An 18,355-nucleotide genomic window follows, 5' to 3' on the forward strand; every position below is an offset into this window, starting at 1 on the left:
ATAAAAGCCACATTTTCCTAAACCTCTTTATTGTTCACAATCATTTAAAAAGCCAGTGCAGAAAGTTGGTTTGGAGCTAATGATCCAGAAGTTTCTGCTTTTATCAAATGAGTCAGCTGGTCAGATGGTCGCTGGTTCGAATCCCTGAGATGTTTTGTGACACGTGTGTGGACCCCAGAAAGACTGTTGCTGGATCCGTAATAAAGATCCATAAAGATGTTGAGGTCGGCTTTAACAACTCAGTCGTGTGTTTGTCTCGCAAACAATGTTCTTGTTGTTTCGGCCTTCAGCTCCTGATCACATGAGAGCTGCTAATGATCTTATGCGAGTGAGTTGGAGTGTGTGTTTGTGCACGTGTGTGCATGTGTCGGTGTGACTCCCTGTCATGTGAAGTGGTGACATGTTTGTATTTTTGTGCAGCCTGGTTATTATGTGGATGGATGTTTGATGCAAACGGCAGATCAGACTCGGCATTAACAGTCGCTCATGGTGTCGGTTCGTGTTCCTGATGAAGCTGTGACACACACGAAGAGGAAGATGAAGAGGAGGGTGAGGATGCATATTGTAGGAAAAAATAAAACTACACACAGGGCTTGACAGTTATTTTTAGGTCACACACATCCAGCCTGCTCAGCATGAGACCAACACACACTGGTGCCACCTGCTGACTGTATTTTCAGTGTGTAGAAAGCCGTGTGTGTGTGTGTGTGTGTGTGTGTGTGTGTGTGCTTGTTCGCTGGGATGTTTCCGTGCTTGAGTGCCACCTTTTTCATTTCATTTATTTATTTATTTATTTCACACATGGCTATGCACAACATCAAGATATAACAGAACAACAACAAAACGCTTCTTGTTGCACCACCATGATAGAAAAGGAGCAGGAAGAAGTTAAACTTATAATACCTGCCCCTGTCTTCAACAAAAACTCACATATAAATGTTCTGTCAGCTAATTACATGACAATCAACAAATCAGTACTGAAAAATCCTTAAATACACATTACAATCCACACAGTTTCCATCATTCGAGTTCATACAAACTAAATATTCTATTTTTATACGTAGTTTTAAACTGAAAGATATTTACACACACTTTACGGGACCAGTAGTCATCACAGTGTCCAAAACCAGCTGTGAAGGTCACAGAATTCCCATTCCTGTGCTTTAGGTTTAGCCAGAAATGCAAAGTCTAAATAAGAAGAGCTCAACAGACCAAATTAATCCAGTTCCAACGTTCACGCTGAAACTATGGTTCAGCATAATTTAAACTTACTGAAAACTTACTGAAAGACCTGGAGAGTTTCTGAGAAAGTATGAAGTCAGTCAGCAGTTCTATAGATAACTGCAACTTAGAAACTATTATAGGAGAGAGGTGAGAAAGGGGATGTTGTTCCACATCACATTCAGCGCATTTAAAGAAACCAAGCTCAGAATAACACCTGAGCCAGTGTTTCCCTGCATTGACTCAGTCGTGGCTGTATTGTTGGAGCCATGCCCTCAAAACTCTGAGAATTAAATCATCTTACATGGACAACGTCAACATTTCTTAAGTGAACTGGCTTTGCCGCCACCGAAGTGCTGCAGCTACTCTGCTGTCAGACATGTGCTGATCAATCCACTGTGTCCACATATGTGAACCCATGTCCTCGCAGCGGTGACCAGCTCTCTTTCACTTCTGTCGCTGTACGCTCGGGTAAACAGTCCTCGTTCACTCGAGCTTTGACGCTCCGGAAGCGATGACTGTGGTTGATGTGTCTTATCCTCTGATTGGTCGGTTTCCGGCCGCCAACAGAGCTATGTCAGAAAAAGCTTCTCTAGAGGGCCGTCAACACATAAACAAACAACGCTGAGCATATGTGTAAAGGTCGATTCACCTCAATTCAGCTTCCGTCTTGGATCTGTCCTGTGAGATCTCTCCAGCCGGCAATACAGTGTGTTTATACCTGCTTGCTAGCGTGGAAGCGAAACTCGGCCGAATGTCACGCGGTGTTCTGGATGAAAAAGTTGTACAGTGCAGTTTCTAAGCCTTGGCACGCTGCTGGGCAGCAACTGCTCCAGAAATGCCCATAATAGATGTCACTGCGCCATCAAACAAGTCTGGAACACACAGTTTAAAGGTCGGAAAGTTACGTAATGTGTCTTTAAAACTCTGGAGCCCCAGACCACTATCACTTATACCATCACTAGTGTCTCAGGAGCGGTGGTGTGTAGCTCTGTGGGGTAAATGTGATGAATAGTGACCCTGTAGGTGATCTACGGAAGTTTTCCAGGCATTTTTATCCGTCCAGGAGGTTTACAATCCAGCCACTAAATGTAGTTTTATTCAGAGACTCTATCTGGTAAATCCACAATGATCCATGATAACAGCATTATTTATCACATTTCACCATAAAAACATCACCATCACTACTATGTTGCTAAGAGACCTCTATTTAGACCTGGACATGATGATGAAGCCACTTCCTGTCTAGGTGTAACTGTAGTGTAAATATAGAAATAGTTTCTGTTGTGTGTTTGTTTCTATAACAATATTTTTTCTCCTGAAAGCCAAAACTTGAGAGAACGATGAGATGAGAAAAGGTTTGGTCACTGTTGATCTGTGTGTTATTTCTACAAAGTTCTGTTAGTAATAAATTCTGCTTTCTTCTTCTGGTCGCCCTTTATGCTGCTACATCTATTCATACATTCATTTTACATCATTTTACCTCCCAATCTGACAGCTGAGAAACATCATGTCTGACTGGGATTAAAAGGGTTGAGATTTTACAAGAATCTTCTATATGACAAAAAAAGCAGACCAAAAATTTTAAAAAAAATCACTTCAACCTTTAAAGGTTAATCACTAAAAAATGAGGGAAAAACAGGATTCACTTTCTGAAGTTCAGTTATTACAGATTATAAAAGGAATCTATTTATTGGAAAAGTTAATGCAAAGACTGCCTGCAGGAAGCTCAACTCAGTCATAAATTCTAAAAAGGGACTTTATTCAACACAGAACAGCAATGAAACCACAGGAAAGACGAGATAGAAATAGATATCTCTAACATTTTCTTGATATACATTTATGTCTGTAACAAAGACCCAAAAAGATCAAGAGATGATGATCAAAATCAGTCCTAATAACCACCTGTGAGAGGACTGGATATCAGCAGAAAGGAAGACGGTCCACATGTCTCTTCAAAGGAAATTAGTCACGTCCAAAAATAATGACTTAGTTTTGTTTTTCTGCAGGGTGACTGAATCTATCCACTGTGAGCTGTCCTGAGCTGTTAGCAGACCAAAGGTAAGCAACTTTAAAATTCTCCAATCATGTTTACCGGAAAAAGTCCGTGTTCGTGAGAAAATGGTCTTTAGGAACATTTCTTCAGGATCTTTGGAAGGATTTCAGACGCTGCTGGTTTTCACAGATGAAACTGGAGGAATGGTTGCAGATGATCTGTCCCTGTGACAAAGAGCCCAAAGATCCAGTTTAAACTGCTTCTTTACTACGTTGTCTGTTATGTGTTGACACAACTCTGGTTCATCCCTCGATTTAGGAGCCTTTTTTCTTCTTGAATAGAGTAGTAAGTTAAGTGATTTAACAAAACACATTTGACTCATTTTAGCCTTCACACGATCATGTTAGCCTAAACAAGATTTTAGCTGATAACGTAGCATCAACTAGATCAGTTTAGCAGCATGTTTAGCCATATTTTGCTAGTTACAGTGTTAGCCTAAACAAGTCTAAACTAATATTAGCCTAAGCTGTATGACTGTGGCCGCTATTTTAGACAAATCAAGACAAATCAGCAGCTATGTTAGCCAAAATATGATCAAGTGAATATGATGTGAACTGCTGTATTTGCCTAGACAAAATGTTTTTAAGATAAAAATGATTCAAGAAGAGAACATTACTTTTAACAAGATAAAAACGCTCTGTTAGCGTAAGCGTGGAAATGTTAGCTGCTTTAGTAGCCTGCACATGTTCAGCTGTTGGATTAGCTTTTCAAACGTTATCTTAGCTGAAACATTAGCATCAATAAGTTAACATGCGTAACTATGTGTTAGCATTAGCTGCTAAGTTAAAGCAGAATTAAGTTAGTAATTGTAAAGGGATGCCAGACACTATGTTTGTCCACAAAATTATTTTAAATTTAACAGGATAACAACATCTATTGTGTTAGCTTAGGAGCCTTTTTTTATGCTTAAATTAGGGCTGGGCACGTTAACACATTATGTCACGCGTTAACACGGGTTTTTTTGTTTGTTTGTTTGTTTTTTTGCTCTGAACCCAGAGAAACCACATTCAGAGGCTGCAGTCCAGGCCTCTTCCTCCATGTCTGGTCCTGCTGCAGCATCTGATGTAATCAGGAGAGAGCGGCTTTATTAACATTAAGTTTTCTGCCTGGAACTTAAAAAAGAAGAAAAAGAACTGACATTTCTCTTTGTCCCGCAAAACCCATGCAGATGGTCAGAAAAGTTTTGTTAGAAGGAAGCAGCTTCACGGCTTTAAATTCATCCTGCTGACTTTTTACCTTTTAATTAGTAAATCCTGAACATTTCATCCTTCTTTGTCATAAATGTGTGATTTTATATTAAGAAATATTTTAACTGTTGGTGTTTAAAGAGAAAACTGCTGCTAAACCTGTTTATGTGTTTAGTGCAGGGGTCTGCAGCCTTTCCAATCCAAAGAGACATTTTTCCCTCAGCCAGCTAAATAAAACTACTTTAGAGACGCAGACGCTATGAGACCTTTTAAAAAAAGACAACTTATACATTTTGATAAATATCTACTATAGGAAAGTTTTCATTTTTGAAGAACCACATTTATTTCTATTTTTAGGTTTTAAAATAAAGAAAAATGTGAAATTTTGCAAAAAAAAGGATAGACAGACTTTGTTCATTGGGATGTAGATATTTGTGTAAAATTATGTTAAGTAAATAAATAAATAAAAATAAATCCATAGTTTCCAACCAAGAAAAATAGAGTACAAAAAATATTCCTGGTACTTTTACTGTTCAATAAATTCAATGCAATAATTCCCTGAAAAAACAGAAAATTTGCTAAAAACCTGCATTTGTTATTATATCTAGATTTAAAACATGTGTAGCCGTGTGTTAAGAGGGCCACTTGCTGCTCTGGAGCCGCAGGTTGAACACCCGTGATTTAGTGTTTGTAAACCAGAATTTACTGCATTTTCTTCATACAACAATGGGCCTTCTTTTAAAAGAGAATTAGGTTTTGCACTTAAAAGTGCCATTAATCACAACATTTTGCGCGATTGTTCAGGATTAAAGATTTTAGTCGTTGCCCAGGACTAGCTTAAATCGTTCATAGGTCAGAGTTAAGTTCCTCTGAAAATGGTCCGGTACAAGAACTGGACCGAGAAAGAGATAAAAAACAGCTACTTCATCATTACCGTCTCACCCTCGTCTTCTACTAGTGGAGACGATAGCTGGTTGATTCTGGTGTCATTAAAACACTGAAACTAATTCAGTAAAGTGATTAGTCTCAGTCAAAAAGTCTTTAATAATCAAGTATTTCTTATTTCATTCATCTGATATTTTTATACGCGGGAACTTAGAGCCAGCAAACTTTGGAAGAAGCAGGAAGTAAACTGTTGCCATGGATACAGTGAATTTTGGGCCCACAGGAAGTTCCCACAGCTGACTGTGACTGATACTGATACAGGAAAATAGTGCAGCCATCTGTATTCTTAGAGGATCAGACCTGCGTGGTGACCCCTGAACAGCAGAAGCGATGCTGACCCAGATTCAGATCAGAACTAGCAGGTTGGTTCTCATGAAACTGGGTGAACAAAGACCCCGCTGGTCTTTTCAGACATCCGTCGGTGAGGTTTTCTTCTCTTGTGAAGGCTTTCTGGATGGCTTGACTCTTTATCCTCGATCCATTATAAGACATTTTTAGCTCCCAGCTTTTTTTGGCTGTTCTACGTTTAATGTGACATTACCTTTAGGGACGTCACGATTATAGATCTTCTCACTATGATTATTGTCAAAGAAATAATCAGGATTATTCTGTGTTTATTTTCCTTCACAATTAATGTGTAAAATCACATCGCAATCAAGTTTTATTTATTTATATATGTTGATGTCAACATATCAAAACAACATAACAAAAGATTGAACCATAAGCCTGGTCTCCTGTGTGAAGAATAAATAAATCCTACATATTAACTCTGGATTGTCTCAGAGAAAACCGATGGAAAGGCTACAGGACCTCTGCCTGGACTGGGTAGCTTCCTCTGCTGTACTTTCCTGTGCAAACAGCACAAAAAGAGAAAAAACACAAGCGCTAACACACGGATGTGGGTGATCTGACGACATGTTTCAGGAATAATCTTTTATGAGGGACTTTCACAGTGAATTAATTGTGACATGTAATGTTATAATAAGGTCATCATGACGTCCCTAATTACCTCCGTCTTAACTCTCTCTCCAGTTGGATAAGTGAGAACTTCTCCCTCCCGTCTGGAACCCGGTGGCTGACACAATGCAGACTTCCTGTCAGGTGCTTGAACACATATAGCTGCAGATTCCCGGTTCTGGACTGACGGTCACATATGCTCCACATGCTCTTCTGTTAAACTGCTTTGATGGTAAAATTAAACTCCTGTTGCCACCTTCTGCATCTGTCGCTCTGCGTCCTCCTTCCTGTCTGGTCGAGACTACAATCTTATTTTTCTGCGACGGGTTTGAGCTGATGCGTGGGTCAGTACGGGAACAGTAGCGTGGTTTTCTTTCCCCAACATGCTCTCCGTATTCATCTGTTCACATCCTGAACATGAATGATTATTTTTCAGTCCGTATGAAAGCAGCCGTCAGCTCATGAAAGGAAAATATGTCACGGTTTCCAAACTAAAAGATTGTTAATGGACTCTGTGGTCAGATGGGTTTACACATTAATCAGGTATCACAGAAGATTAACCCTTAAAACTCCACGAGATCTCAGGCGCCACTGAGGTTTATCGCTTATACCCTTATTAGTGTCTCAGGAGCGGTGGTGTGTAGCTCTGTGGGGTAAACTAATGGATATTTTACCCTTTAGCTGATCTATGGAAGTTTTCCAGACATTTCTATCCCGTCCGGAGGTTTACAATCCAGCCACTAAATGTAGTTTTATTCAGAGACTCTATCTGGTAAATCCACAATAATCCATGATAACAGCTTTATTTATCACATTTCATCATAAAAACATCACCATCACTACTATGTTGCTAAGACGGAGACGGCTTTCTATCCTTCCTTCCCTCTGATTGGCTACATTACGTTCCACGTTCCACGTCACAATTCACACATTCACATCTCAGGAGTCGTTGGCTTTCCACACACACCTGAAAAGTTTTTAACAAGTTTAATATTTGCGATTGTTGGCACGGTCCATTTCTGAGCTGTTTTTTGGGATCCTTCTGATCCACAGCCATCATAAGGCCTTCTCCGTGGTTTGAGGAATGATGCCTAGGAGACTGTAGGCCTTGCACAGAGATCTGCCTACAAAGCCCCTGCTCTCCAAGCATGCTACGACCTCTCGCTCATCTCAGGCATGACAGCCTGCTTATATTTTTCAGAAAAAAAACCCACAATCTGGTCTGAGGCTTGTCTCTCTGATGACTCCTGGGAAGTTGTTTCACCAGGTCCACCCTCACCCAGCAGTCCATCCAATCCCAGGAGGCCTGCTCGAGCTTTGGTTGGGGATCAGGACCTTCTCTTGCTCAGTTGAATTTAATCTGGCTTCTTGATGGTTGGAGGTGTTTGTGGAGATGCACCGAGAGCTTGCAGGGTTTGTCTAACTGCTGTTAGCTGCCAAGGGTCTGCAGACCCTAACGAAGCTGGTGTTTTCTCACTACCTGCAACTCAGCTCAAGTTCTGAACAGGACGTCATCAACGATAACCTCCAACATGTTCTGCTTTTACCGTTTCCTTGAAGGTCTGCATCATCAGAAAGACTTCAGAAAGTATTTAGACAAGGTCAACAGTTTTCTTTTTGGTTGTCACCTAATTTTTCATATTTTCTCATTCATTTAAAAAATGCTTTTCTTTTTTAAGTGAATGCAATACGCTTCATCAAAAACCACTAAAAATGAAAACGGATCAGTTAAAACTGAACCAATGCAACTGAAATATGATCAGAGCCAGTTTCTGTTGAACCCTGACCAAAATGAGCATCATGCTTCATTAAATTATTAAGGCCATTATCTCGTTAATTTTTTACAAAGGTCACCAATAAAGTCAGAGGAGGAGCCCTTTTCTCAAAGGCGTCCAGGCAGAATTTATCTTTCTTGGTACTAAAAGTCGCCCCCTGCTGGTCAGTAGACAGAACGACAGAACCCTGACCTCGCTGAGCTGTGGTAATGTACCACTTCTCTATTTTGGATCAATGACTCTCGGTCTTCTGCCACAACAACCAGGGTATTTGTGTTCTTCTGGACTCCGCGGTGACCACTAGAATGAAGAAGTGGAGGGCTGGGGCCAACGGGAGGAATTGGGGCTGGATTGCATAAAACACTTCTTTCAGATCTTCACCTCTACACTCATTTTACATCAGAATCTGGACGGTGTAGTCATCTTCCATTTGCTGTGATTTGTGCTGCAGGAAGATTTTCAGTCTTTGACTAAACCCCCCTTAGAGCAAAGCTGCTGTACTTTACCTGGTTATTTCCAGGTTTTGAAACTTTTCCTGAGCCCCACCAGCCTGAACGCAAACCATTCCGCATCAGATCTGCTGAATTTACAGATTCATGAAGGCGAACAGTGTACTCAGGTTGTGACATGTTTATTCAAGTTTTCTGAGGATGACCACGTGTTTTGATCAAATACTGGTGGATGTTTAGTGCTGATTATATAACATGAATCAGTCACAGCATCACAACTCGATTAGGCATCAAATCCAATAAAATGAATAAGTTTTAAAGGTACAGTGTGTAAGAATTACTGCCATCTAGTGGTAAAGCTAGACATAGCCCAGCTGTGAATGGACAGTGGCCATAAGTGGCCAAAATTCTTCCAGACATGAAGATGTTTTCATCAGTGAATGGACCCGGTGGCCTCAGGTGCAGCGATGACAGGTAACTTCTCTGACATTGTGTACGTGTGGACTGTCTTCTTCTATGGTGCTTTTAAACAGAGCTTTAGCTCCTATCAAACAAAGCAGGTACTGCAATTTTAAAGCTTCACACAAACAACAGAGTTGTTTGTTCATTCAGGGACACCGTAGTAAAAATGGACACAGCTGCCACGTATGAGGACCCACGGTGAGTGACTTTGACGTCGCCATAATTGTTCAAGTGTAAGGAATTTTTGGAAAATCATTCATTAAATCCAAACTTTTTCCATCCGTCATGTCGCTCTGCCACACACGTTCAGTTCCTTTACTTTCAGCCTGCTGGTGATGATACTGGCAGCCCAGTGGCCAGTGTGGCTGACACCACCATCTCCACCTCCAGTTCATCTGCTGGAAATTCAGCTTACTGCCGTCTCCTGTTTGCTCCTCTGGGAGCAGAAATAGGAGTCATCTGTTCTGAATGAATGTAAAACACACCGCTGTGTCAGGGTCATGTTACATGAGTACAACTGAGATCTGCTGGGATTTACTGTAGAACACAAACACACAGTTTGGCAACATGACGTGAATTTATTGTTAAACACTCACAGATATCTGAGGAAGAAAGAGGATTTAAGAGACTTTAAATGTGGCATGGTTGTTGGTCTGAGTATTTACTGGGATTCTCACCCACAACCATTTCTAGAGTTTCCAGAGAATGGTCTGAAGAAGAGAAAACATCCAGCGAGCAGCAGTTGTCTGGATATTTTCTTGGCCCACTTTGGGCCCCTTAGTACCAACGTGTCCTGGTTTAACCAGCACAGCCTACCTGAGTATTGTTGCTGACCATGTCCATCCCTTTATGACCACAGTGGAGCATCTTCTGATGCTACTTCCAGCAGGATAATGCACCATGTCACAAAGCTCAGATCATCTCCACCTGCTTTCTAGAACATGACGATGAGTTCACTGGACTCCAACGGCCTCCACAGCCACCAGATCTCAGTCCAGTAGAGCAGCTTTGGGATGTGGTGGAACGGGAGATTCTCATCATGGATGCAGCCGACAAACCTGCAGCAACTGTGTGATGCTGTCATGTCAATATGGAGAAAACCTCTGAGGAAGGTTTCCACCACCTAAAGCCTGGTACACACAACGATTTTTTTAATCTTGTGAGATTTTTTGTCTGGTTGAGACCTCACACGTGAAGATAAAAAAATCTGTTTTGATCGTACTGTGTGTGGTGTGCTCGAAAATGTAATCACGGAACAACACACACACGATGATGCTGTCCAGCAACTCAACTATAATCTAGTCCTCCAAGCCGGACAAACGTTGAAACGTAGAAGAAGAACCATAGCAACAATCTGCAAAAAACGTAGAAGAAGAAACATAGTAACAATCGAAAAACACAACACACGGCATGGAAGGTAGGACGAGGGAATGGTGGTGGTCGTGGGACTATTGTTAACAGAAAAAGCCAGAACTGAAAACAATAACAGACTGGAGACGGCGTGAGCTCGCTCTCAGTCACGATGCACGAGTCGTCGGCGTTCTTCAGAAATCGGCACTGAAATATTAAACATGTTTAATGTTCCTAATTGTCGGCTACGACTCGTTTCGGAGCGGATTATCGGGACAAATCGGCTCATAACACACCGCAGACCAAATGATGATTGGACAGGGAAATCTCACGATGATCGGGCGTTTGACGTCCGAGGTCGGGAAGAGACAAAATCGGGACAAAAACAGGCCACATATCATTATGTGTGTTATGGCCACTGCTCATTGCAGGCAGCTGTGGCTCATCCTGCAGGTAATTGGCTGGCCTTGACATCTGTTCGGATTGGCTGGATCAGACGCGCCCCAGTCTCCTCCCCGATGATTGGCTAAATCCCCAGCCAATCATGTTGCAGCTTGCTGGAATCCCAGAAATAAAGGGCTGCTGCAGGGATCATTCGGGAGGGAGAAGCTGGACTGCACAGGCAGCTTCCCCTCACTTCGGCAGAGTTTTGGTGGCGGTGTTGTTCTGTGTGCGTGCTGTGCAGAAATGGTAGTCTTTTGAGTGATGGACTATTTTGTGTTTAAAGCCGGGTTAATCCCAGCTGTTTGTGTTTTCCCTTGGGGATGTCCTGTTAAGCTGGGTTTACCTTTGAGTCACACACAGTTTAGGGTTGAGCAGCGCTACTTATTAGTGTGTGTGAATTCTGCCGTTTCGTTAACCATTCAGTTATTCTTTTGGTGTTAAACTTTTGTTTGTCGTGTTGGGCTAGTTTAGGCTTTTTGTTGGCGATTGTGTTCATTTAGTTTATTGGGACTGCTGCACCTTTTGTTCTTTAGTTCTCGCCTAGTTAGGAGCACCCTTTTGTTTGTATAAGTTTTGTATGGTTTACTGGGTGGGCTTTGTGTATGGTTTCAGGTTTAATATGTGTTTATTTCTTTCAGCAGTTCCTCTAACCCCAACACTTGGCTAGGTTTGATTTCCTGTTTTACCCATCATTTATTCTCTTCACAATAAAATACTGTGTTCTCACTTTTACATCTGTCCATGACTGTCTTTTATGTTGCGCCCCACTCATACCCCTGAAACTGGACGTAACAATGTGTACCAGGCTTTACTCAGTCTATCACACCAGGAACGAAGGCCGTTAAGATAAAAGGGGGTCCAGCAGGGACCAGAAGGTGGACCGGGTAAAGCCAGAGTATGTGCTTGTGACTAAAATACGGCGCAGTAAAACTTGAGCTCGGTGCATCTCTGCACTGTAAACTAAAAGCAGCACAGGCTCTGCTTACCTCCCACTGCTCTGTAATAATCTCTCTTCCTTGTATTGAGAGATGGAGGCAGATGTCGATATGAAGCAGGGAACTGAGAGGAAATGATGTAATCCTGTTGCAGGTCTCGGGGGAAGTGATATCATTGTTGCTGGATCAGAAGGCGGCTCCTCGCTTGTCCTCTGCTTCCTCTGCCTCCCTCCTTCCTGTGTGAGAGCAACATAACATTTCTGTCCTGAAATTACAGCCTGATTCATTCACGCTGCAATTCCACAACAAGCATCTGCTGCTGTTCGTTACTAAAACAAACAACAATGTACCTGCAACTCATACCAGTAACAGATGAGGCATTTGCAGCACGTGAGCCAGGCGGAGGGATACGAACGCAGCATGCATGAAACGGCATCGCTGTCTGACCTGGCAGCCGTTCAGGCACCACGCACTCGCCACACAACTTGATGTCACAGTGTGAATCCTGAGGCTAATTACCCCGTCCAGACACAAAGACACACTGTGTGCTTTGTTTGCCGCCTCTCATTCAGCGTTTGGGGTGTCACTGAGCACCACTGCTGCCATTTAATCGGCTTGTTTTTGGAACATCAGCTCGTCTCTCATCTCAGCAGCATTGAAGTTTGTTTTAAAGTTGGTGGAGACTTGAATTTTCCTGAATCTCTGAACAAACAAGGTGTTTGTCTCGTCAGAGTTCAGCGTTTCCATGGAAACCTTTGGATGTTTCTGACATATTCCGGCCACAAAATCAGTTATTTGCTTAGAGAAAAAAATGTTTTTTTAAAAATGTGAGCTCATTCGAGCTGTTTTTACTGATCGAAACGGTTTTTATGAATCAGTTATGTTGAGTTTTACTCACATGATCACGTGATCGATCAGCTGATTCTTCCTCTAAGGAACAAACATGGCCAACACTCTCTGACATGAAAGAATAATAACAGAAAATGAAATAATTCCTGAAGAGCTCCGTTGTTTAGCTTGTTAGCCACCGCTCCTCCGCGGAGCACCGTGTCCTGGGAATCTGTCTTACTGTGATGAGCGGGTTTTTATCACAGAGACATTTCTTAAAATTGTCTGTTTAAGTGGAAACAACTCTTGTAGTGGGCTGAGAATCTGTGGACTACGCTCTGAAACCAGTCCAATCCAAACCCTCAGGACCCAAAGAATCTGCAGCCAGTCTAACGGCACCACAGGATGTCCCAGATGTCCCGAGTCCTGAAGCCCAAGTCCCACAAGATGAATACATTCAGTCTTTCCTACAGCCTGGAAGAAAGTTGTTCCAGATTAGTTTCATCAGTATGTTTTAGCTTCTAGCGCCTCTCCTGATCGGGTTTGAACAGACGGAGCCAGCAGGAAGTCCTGGAGGAAGAAATCAAATATTTAATGTGAGATTTAAAAGTGATCAAATGTTCATGCAAACCAGAGGAGCTGATGAAGCCGTCAGCTGAGCAATTTAAAGCTGTGTCATTTAGGAAATTACAGAGTGTGTGTGAGATGTGGAGCTAGGATAGGGACATACATGGCTTAACTTCTACATGTTTTGTAACTCATTTTCCATATTTAAACTATAACAACATGGACCATACGGATTAATTCTGCCAGTCAGAAAATACACATTAATTTTTATTTAAAAAAAAAAAAAAAAAACTTAATATGTTTTAGAAAAGTCAGTTTTACAGAACATGTGTCCCACATTTTTCACACCTACTCAAGAACCAATCAGATTTCTCTAATCCCTAACCAATCGCAGTCACCAATCATGAGTCGTAGCTCCCTAAAGGTCCATCATTGCTTTTTTTTTGTACATAATTAGGTAGTTTGTTTTAAACACCGCATCCCTTATAAGCTGGATTTATACTGGCATGTCGTCTGCATACGGTAGGGCCGTCGTAGCTGACACTGGTGAAATGTGCTCTCTCACTCGGCCATATGGTTATGCTGTCATGTTGCAGTTCCTCTTACGCAGTTACTGCACAAACGTGAGTTGCTGAATGAGCCGTCTGTTAAACATTCTCCAGCCAATAGAATACTGGATAAATGCTGACGGTTTCACTTGATACAGTGCACTCAACAAATCGTACTTAACTGGTATCATCAGTAAACATGTATGGATAAGTCACCCCAGCAATCTGTAGTAAGCATTATGTTTTTATATATGCACGTTGTTTTTTTGTTGTTGTTTTTGTTTTTCCCCCTTTGAAAGAAAAACATAGTGACTTGCTAACAGCTTACTCAGCAACAGTGACATCAAGCCCCCGCTGACCTAGCTGAATCAGCTGATAGCTGTGGCTGTCGGACTTGCTTTGGTCTTACGGTCGAAGCGGTACTTTTCCACCTGGTGTAAAGTTTGGTTGTGGACGCAGAATCTCTGTGATTGGTTAGGGTTAGGAATTAGAGAAATCTGATTGGTTCCTGAGTTGTTTTGTACTGTTAAAATTGACGTGTGTTTTCTGATTTGAAGTAATCTGTCTTCCACAGGTTTGATTTGTACCTGTTCCTGTCATGGTTTTAAATATGGAGGTACAAGTGAGCAAACCTATCGCTGTCGGTGCGCCACAAAGTCTCAAAGCTCTTAACTTCCAACTAAAGCCACTCACTGCTTCTCTCTTCTCTGGATCTGATTTATAGCTTCACAGAAAGCCAACAACCGGACTAAAAATAGCTCCGTGTGCGCGTCCTGTTATAGAGCCGTGGGAATGGGCCACATTCAGTGTGTTTCGGGGGACTTTAAAGCCCTCTGTGTTGTGTTGTGGCTGCAGACCATTCGGCTCAGTGGTAAACTGGGAGCGTCCCAGTTCAGATGAGGAATTTGCTCAGAGGCACTCCAGCAGCAGATGTTGGTGGAGCTGATGGAGAGAAGTCACGGTTTACGTTTTAGCCTTTTCTGAACTGTCTTTACTTGTTTCTCCTTTTCTGTCTCCTCTTTTTGTTACCTTTTCTTCTAACCTTGCATCCTTTCCTTTCTTCCCCCCCACACACCCTTTCCTTCATTCTTCGTCCCTTCTTGTGTCACCTTTCGTCTTGTGTCCTCTTTTTGTTTCCTTCTCCTTTTCCTCTAACTTTACATCCTCTTCTTTCCTGTCCAACTCGTTCCCCATCTTCCCTTCTTCTGCCTCCTCTCCCTGTGTGTTCTCTCCTCTTTTTGTCTCCTCTACTCTTACCTTTACTAATCTCCTTTTCACTTCTTTCCATATCTCCTTTTTTGTCTCCTTCATTGTTTCCTTTTCTTTTTCCTCGAACTTAGCATCCTCTCCTATTTCCTCTATTTCCTCCACCTCCATGTTTCCTTGTTTCCTCTTTCCTTCTCATGCCTCATTTTCTCGTGTCCTCTTTTCCCTTATTTTCTTTTCTCCCTCCTTTATCTCCTCTGCTCTTGTCTTGTTTCCTTTTCACCTCTCCTTTCATTTTCTCCTTTTTTGTCTCCTTTCTGTGTCTCCTTTCTTCTTCCACTAACTTTGCATCCTTTCCCTTCCTCTCACCTCCATCTCTTTCCTTGACTCATCTTCCCTTCTTATGCCTCCTTACCCCTTGTGTCCTCTCCTCATTTAGCTTTTTCCTCCTCTTTTATATTCTCTACCTATTTGTCTTCTTTTTCACTTCTCCTCCTCTTATTTTTACTCCCTTTTTGTCTCCTCTCCTTGTTTCCTTTTCTTCTTTCTGTATCCTTGCATCCTCCCTTTGTCTCCATCTTTTCCTTGTTTCCCCTTCCTTTCTCATGCCTCCTTTCCTCTTGTTTCCTCTACTTTTACCTTGTCATCCTTTTTTCTATCTTCTTTTTTCCTGACATCTGATATTCTCTCTGTACTCGTCTCTATTCCTCTCCTTTTTCTTGCTCATCCTTTAACCTTATCCCCTCTTCTCACCTTCTGTTTCCTTTTCTCTCTTTGCCTTGATGCACACTTTTCCTTCTGTCCTTGACCCTCTTTCTTTGTTTCCTTTTTTGTCTTCTCCATCTTTTTTCTCCTTTTATCCCTCTCTTGTCCCTTTATCTCCTTCCTTCTTTACTTGTTCCCGTCTCTTTTTGCTTCATTCCTTCCTTCATGTTTTGGTTTCTCTCATCTCTCCTTGTCTCATTTCTGTCCGTCCTCTCTCTTCATGTTCACTCCATCTTTATCTTTTGTCTCAGTCTTTCTTTTTGTCCTCCGTCTCAGTACTTTCTGGCTCTGGTCGTCATGGGAACGCCGGTTTACTCCAAGCTTGCTCGTTTACTGAGTTTTGTCTCTAAATCTTTAAACAATGGGAACAAATGTTTAAGCTAACATCTCCATGAGCTGAGGTGTGTAAAACTGTATGAGGTGTTTCCAGCTGGCTTCAGATCCATATTTAACATGGTGACGGGTCATGGCCTGAAGGTTGAGGTCACTTCCTGTCTGTTTGATAAACAGCTACAGGAAGTTGTTCATGTTTGGCAGGAACTTATGTGTGTAAAGGTTTAAACTATGTGGGTCGTCTGCATCAGCACCACGATGGCTGAAACCACAGCTGAGAATGATGGCAAATAAATAAATGAAGGAGTCTCTCTCACAGAGATTAAAATGAAGAGATGAAGGAAACTATGAGAGGGAGTGGGAGTAAACAGAAAAGGAAAGGAGGGATGGAATTAAAGGAGAGGAAAGATGCTGAGAGGTGGGAGAAGGAATGAAGGAGGGGAGGATGATTGCATGGTTTCAGTCTGACAGACAGGAGTGTGGCTGCAGCACTGAAGTAATTACTGTTTACTTTGGACACAAACTCGGAGCATCAGTGTGACCTGCTGCCTCAGCTCGGCAGAAAACATCCCACTGCTGCTGCAGGAGCAGAGAAATCCAGAAAACCTCAACTTGATCCAACACGAGTCTCCATGGATACAAGAGCCCTGAAGGTGGCTGCTGGTCCCACAGAGTCATGCGATGAAACAGGAAAACAGCCTGTTAGAGACCAGATTTCTGCAGTGGTTTTACAGCCTGCAACCTGTGAACTGCATGAACTGAAAGTTCCACAATTCTGGTTCAGTCCAGTTTTTCAGATTTGGTTGAAATCTTTGAAAAATGGTCTTGATCAATATACCTCCAGCTCTCTGAAGGCCTTTAAAAGCTTTTCTTTAGATATTTTCTACTTTGCTCTTCATTTTCAGTCCAGTCCTGGTTAAGCAACTTAAATCTGACCTATGAATCATTCAAGCTGAAAAAAGTAACTTGAACTTAAACTAACCTCGTAGCTATCATAATTTTATTGAGGTCTAACTAATCTTTTTTTAACAGAGGTCAACATCTCTGTAATGAAGACTATGGTAACTAACTTTATTCTACTTTCACGTAGCAGCTAATGCTAAGATAGCAGCTCATGTTAACATGCTTATGCTAATGTTGCAGCTAAATAACATTTGTAAAGCTAATCCTGCAACTGACGATTCATTCATTTATTGATGATATGTAAGCTAATATTTAAGCTAACATGTATATGTTTATGCTCATTTATTTGCTACATCATTGCACTTTCTCCAGTATGTTGTTTCATTTCACTTAAAGTAGCCTAATGTTCACTTCTTAGGCTGATATAATAATTAAAACTATCGTCTTAGCAAACAATGCAGCCCACATTTATGCTAACATTTTATATTTTGGCCAAGCTTCTACAGTTTTAGATTTGTCCAAAATAACAGCTAGAGTTTAGGCTAGCATGTTTAGCTAAATAACACTGATAATGGTAATTCAGCTGTTGATACTGTTTAGGCTAATGTATAAGCTAACATTTCCATGTTAATGCTCAAATAACAGCTCATGTTAACATGTTTATGCTAATGTTGCAGCTAAAATATCTTTGCTAAAGCTAATCCAGCAGCTAATATTGCATAGGCTAATGTAGTAGCTAACATTTCCATTTTATTGCATGGCATGGTTATAGCATGGCAGTGAACATTATCTTGTTTAAAATAATGTTCTTGAGTAACTGTTAAATTGTTTTGTCTCTGCAATCAACACAGCTCATATCTAATCTGTGCTAACATTATCATATTTTGGCTAACATAGCTGCTACAGTTGTCTTGCTTTGGCTGAAATAGTGTCTACAGTAACGTAGTTTAGTCTAATATCGTGTTTAGACTAGCATTATCATATTTAGGCTAAAATAGCAACTGAAGCTATTTTTTTGTACTCATATAGGAACAACAAATTGATCTTGTTTAAGCTAACATTGCTAATGCCTTCTCTATACGTGTAGTATATTTTGGCTGAAATGGATTCAGAATTATCTGGTTGATGCTAATATAGCAGCTGATTTTATCTTATTTAAGTTAAGATTATTATGTAAAGGCTTAAATAAGATTAAATTGTTTTTTGTCAAGCCGCTTAGGCTAACGCTGTCCAGTGAATCATAAAGCATAAAAAGGCTAATCCAATAAAGTTCATATAATCCAGTGACACCTGTCACACAGACACAGCATTCGTTCCCATTTCTTTAGTTTCTTCTGTGAAACCAGCAAAGATCAGACAGACAGAAAACAGGATTTTAGCAGCAACAAGGTGAGAATTATTAAATAAACGAGGCGCAGCTCCAG

General features: G+C 41.3%; 1 protein-coding gene across 1 annotated transcript in view; it reads left to right on the forward strand.

Annotated features, from left to right (window-relative positions):
- The window catches only part of raph1a (Ras association (RalGDS/AF-6) and pleckstrin homology domains 1a), an 82,319-nt gene that overhangs the window by 17,093 nt on the left and 46,871 nt on the right, over positions 1-18,355 (forward strand). Inside the window, 1 exon segment of the mRNA XM_042001641.1 lies at positions 3,231-3,282. The gene's annotated coding sequence lies outside the window, so the exon portion shown is untranslated.

This window comes from Melanotaenia boesemani, chromosome 12, assembly GCF_017639745.1.
Source record: "Melanotaenia boesemani isolate fMelBoe1 chromosome 12, fMelBoe1.pri, whole genome shotgun sequence".
Taxonomy (NCBI): Eukaryota; Metazoa; Chordata; class Actinopteri; order Atheriniformes; family Melanotaeniidae; genus Melanotaenia; species Melanotaenia boesemani.